Here is a 5,378-nt window from a genome sequence, read left to right as displayed (position 1 = left end):
TGAGTACATACATGCTGAAGTTCTCTTACTTTTGGGGTACCGGATAGATGTGATCAGAGGAAGCGTTACAGGAAACGTACAAACAATTTACTTAAGATAATTTATTTCAGATCAATAACGCTGCTCTATATTTATATACTCTCCCCTTGCGTATTGTTTAGCAACTCTTCAACTAACGAATCCCAAGACGGAGAATAAGTTAGTAACCATCATCTCTGGATGGTTAATTTGTTTAATTCTAAATTCAAGCTGGCTTATGCCAACACCAGACATTTTCCTAAGATGGTTCATAAGTGTGGTAATATTATGAAAAGGAGTACAAAGTCTAATGTGGACCTCAGGATTCTACTGAACCGACAGAGACAGATCCTTGAATGCACTGACAAGCCTGAACCTTTGAATACAGTGAATCTGCTATAATTTTAGTAAAATATTACCAGGGGCTTACTGACATCTGAATGTTGTTATAATAGAAGTTAAATAAATGAAACTAGACCATTCACACACACACACACAAACATACACACACACGCACACATACACATATACGCACAAGAAGATAACTAGCTAGCTGAAAAATTATTACTTACAGACAGAAAGTAATCGACATCTGAAACTAACTCCATTAGGAGTTAAGCAACTGAGATCAGATCACGCGCACGCACACACACACACACACACACACACACAAACGGGCAATCAACAGTGATTGTGTGTGTGAGTGTGCACGAGAGATAGAGAGAGGGAAAGAGTTAGCTGAAAAATGGAGGCGCCTAATATAATTTTCTAAGTCAAAGTCAACGACATTGAGAAGCCCAGTAATGACTGGATTTAAGGTCTATTTCCTGGTCTTTCCGAAAAAGAAACGAATGAAAAATTGGAACGAACCTGAGGAACAGGTTTCTTCTGACCTCGTTTGTAATGTAAATAGCTGTTATTGTTTTGAATCGGATAGTACTTCTCGATAATTGTACGCCCAGCATCTAATGGCAGCTCTCTCTCTCTCTCTCTCTCTCTCTCTCTCTCTCTCTCTCTCTCTTCTCTCTCTTTCTTTTCATTTGCATAAAATCTGTTAGAGTCTGGAAGAACATAGAGATTAAATTTTTTCTTATCCTATTTCACATTTTAAGTTTTTCCATTCATAAGGCCTAGGTGTAAATTGAATTTACACTTGCCTGTTGGAATTTTTCTATGTTCGGATTTCATGAAATAAACAGATCAAAGCAATTCCACATGTGTCCAATAATGTGGAACAACCGAACAGTTCCAAATTGGAAGGATGTTCCAAACTTAAATAACACGCCATAGCGATTTGGATTCCTCTTAGGTGCCAAATCTAATGGGAATGGCAACCCTGCGCCCTTCTAACCTGACTCTTGAAAGGTGGAAGGTTATAAGAAACAGGAGAAACGGAACAAGGAAGTTCCTAAGCAAGGTATTGTGGAGAGAGAGAGAGAGAGAGAGAGAGAGAGAGAGAGAGAGAGAGAGAGAGAGAGAGAGAGCTGATATTATAAAAAGACGAGATTCATGGAATCACAGGCACGTGGCAACCATAAAATCTCGTTGCTTGTCGTTAGATTAAACTGGTCTCACGCTAGCACCTTAGCTAGCACGGACTCTTGCTTACTTGAGCCACCCGTGAGCAGAGAGAAGAAAAAGTGAAAACCTTGTATAGTAGGTTAGGAGGTCCATCGGTTGTGTCAGTCCTGGTTCAGAAAGTAGGTTTGTTTGTTGGGGCGTCGTTTAGCAGCTTGGTTTACACGGCGTCGAGGTCGAAAAACGAGATTGTCCTGTGTTCAGTTGAGAACGCAAGACGTTTTGTCGCCAGATAGACGGTTACCTGCGCGCTTTTCGATCTGCTGTTGCGATTCCAGAATAACAGGCTTGCTGGGTTTCTCTTGCTTAAATAACTTTTTATATAAACTGCGTTTGAACATTTTAATGTACTTATGAGACTACCGTCAGTTTTTACTTTTGAGGTGACGGTAAATATCCGCTGCCGACATCACTGAAACCTCTATCTGTCATTTAATTGGCCAATACAGTTGAAAGGCAATCCCTGGTTGGGATGGGTGGCGGGGGTGGGGTGGGCAGCATATCATCTGCCAATCAGGATTAGCTTCTGTGATATCGGCTGATGATATTTGCCGTCTGCTCAAAAAGACAGCCTTAGTTCTATTTGATTCATACTACCATCCCTTCAAAACGCCGTTTCCCAACTCTTCTATCCAAATGACATTGGCTATAAAAGGGTAATTAAAGTGGCAACATCGACCGCCCTCGTTTTAAAGAGTTTCGCCATCAGTGACCTTTGCAAACACTTTAGTATGTTTCATTTATACTTTACTTCAGTATCTCCATGAAACAAAGGTTTGTAAAGTTTATAGCGGGTGAGGTTGCGTTATGTCAAAATGGTTTGTTCTTTCAAAAACTCAGGTAGAATTCTCTTTGAAAAGCTTACGTGGAAATACTGTCGAATCATTATGCTTGGGAAAAGAATAGCATTTATACTTCATTGTTTAACATTCGAATGCTCTGAAAAATGTTCCGTTACGGCACTCGGTTATTAACGTGCCTTGTATCTATCGCTTTCAGTGAAAGTAAGAATTTCCTCTTTCACCTTTGGACGTCTTTTGGAAATGAAACAACATATGATTATATTGAAGAAACCAATTTTGCTTTGCTTTACAACTAAGTTGTCAAGCAGAACGGTGATAAATTCTAGCCTCTCTCTCTCTCTCTCTCTCTCTATATCTCTCTCTCTATATCTCTCTCTATCTCTATATATATATATATATATATATATATATATATATATATATATGTGTGTGTATATGAACACACACACACACACACACACATATACATATATATATATATATATATATATATATATATATATATATATATATATATATATATATATATATATATATATATGCACGCGTGTGTGTGTTTGGACGTACAGTAGACATGGCTCTAAAGGACTAGAAATGTTGCATTAGTCAGGAATGATATTTATTATTATTATTATTATTATTATTATTATTATTATTATTATTATTATTATTATTATTATTATTATTATTATTATTATTATTATTATGTAGCACGAAACTCTTCCTACTCAGGGAATATTTCGAGAGTGGTTTCACTCCAAAACCAAATTTGAATTTAATTTTTTTTAATGGTGTCATGGCAGGGGATGTTTGCACTTCATAATTAATGACGAAAAAATATTCCTGTACAGCACTGGTTTAGTTTTACATAAACCCAGAATTGTTATACAACCTCTCTCTCTCTCTCTCTCTCTCTCTCTCTCTCTCTCTCTCCTGTCCTTGCTCTCTTTGCATAAAAGAAAGGCTTCCAAGGCTTTCATTAGCCGTTCTTTTCACATGGAATTTATGGCTGTTACGTTCCAGTCGACTGCTTTCCGACCTACTGATGCTTGTTGTCTGTGTCATTATACGCTCGTGAATGCCTGTATGTGGTATGTATGTATGCATATTGCATTGTGAGCAAACGTGTATTTATTTACTTGTTTATATCTCCACGTAGCAGTGAGGGGTTTAGTAATAAGTGGCGTCAGTGAACCTGTGATTAGGCGTGTATAATTTTTGTATGCTGTTGCGTTCTCAATTTTTTTTAATGGACACGCGAAAATACACGCATACACACAGAAGTGCATGCATATATGTGTATGTAATATATATATATATATATATATATATATATATATATATATATATATATATATATATATATATATATATACATACATATATATATATATATATATATATATATATATATATATATATATATATATATATATATATATATATATATATATATATATATATATATATATATATATATATATATATATATATATATATATATATATATATATATATATATATATATATTACACACACCACACCCACACACACATATATTTTATATATATATGATATGAATATACACATTAAAACCAGATATGTCTGAGCGCGTTGCTTATCGTCATCTTTCTATGCTTAGGATAATGGAAACATAATGCCCATATCTAGCCCAGGTCTGAAGACAACAAGAATAAGAAGAGAAAAAGAGAAAGAATAGGGCTTGACCCGAACAAAGTGAAAAAAGGAAAAAGAAAGCTGGAAGAGATTTTAAAAGTTTGGTTGTCGAAGTGAACGAAACAGTCTCGGAAAACTAAAGGACAGGGACTGAGGATGGAGGAGGGTAGAGGGGGAAAATTATCGTTCTAAGAGGAAGAGAAAATAATCAAAGAAAGTGAGAGAGGAGAAAGATGACAGAGGGTGCCAGACACCCTGCCTTTGTTAACCGCGGAGAAATCGATGGTACCGCCTTTTATATGTATGATGGTTATAGCATTCGGGTAGAACAGATGTTGGGAATGAATTCTATAACTTAGCGGTAAAGATGCAGGAGGTGGTGGGAAAAACGAACACCTAAGAACTAATCCGAGTATGTTTTGACGAGAATCTCCTGACTGGTTACACGGAATTTACTATACAGGGTGAGGTGGCACCTGCTTGTGAAATCACGAGCATTTGATTAGATAGATGGACAACGAAGCGGTGATCTCAGCAATACCTAATTCGTTCGTGCATGGTTTCTTTGTAAGAGTCAGTTACTTTCTCCAGTCTTATTTGAAACATTCTTCAGTATATGACTGCTTCACTTTGGATAACTTTTTAAAAAAGTTTGTTACCTTTCTAGGATCTTTAAATTTTAGGTGACTAGCCAAACATCGTTTTATTTGTAAATGATCGTTGAGCGGATTTCTAAGCTTTATTGTTCAGCTCAGATTTCTAAAGTTCATGATTGCCACTCATTCACTGATGAATGGTCCTTGCCCGGATTTTTAAGATCTTTGATAATCGAGGCAGTATTCATATTGGTCTTACCGGATTTACTAGATGTCTGAAAATGACTGCTATGTTTAAAAGTGGTCATCTTCTGGGTTTCTTAGCTCTATAATTATCAGTTCTGTATTTACAAGTGGTCTTTCCCGGATTACTAAAATTTCTGTTTTACAAATGGTCTTTACCCAGATTTTCAAGAGCTATTTACTATTGTATTCATAAATGGCCCTTGCCAAGTTTGTAAAATTCTTTGATATTTATTAATATATTTTACAAACGGTCGTTTCTTAATTTCTAAGATCCTGGAAGTCCACTAATACATTTACAATTGGACCATGACAGATTTCCAAGATCACCAGACCAAGACAAGTCTATTTTATATTTCTCATTTATAATAAGCGTTTAAGAATCATTTATCAAACTTATTTCGTGTTAGACCTGAAAACCCGAAGGTCTTAGAAAAATTGCGCGACATTTATCAATAAATGA

Source organism: Macrobrachium rosenbergii, chromosome 10, assembly GCF_040412425.1.
Source record: "Macrobrachium rosenbergii isolate ZJJX-2024 chromosome 10, ASM4041242v1, whole genome shotgun sequence".
Taxonomy (NCBI): Eukaryota; Metazoa; Arthropoda; class Malacostraca; order Decapoda; family Palaemonidae; genus Macrobrachium; species Macrobrachium rosenbergii.
Note: the sequence above shows the minus strand (reverse complement) of the source record.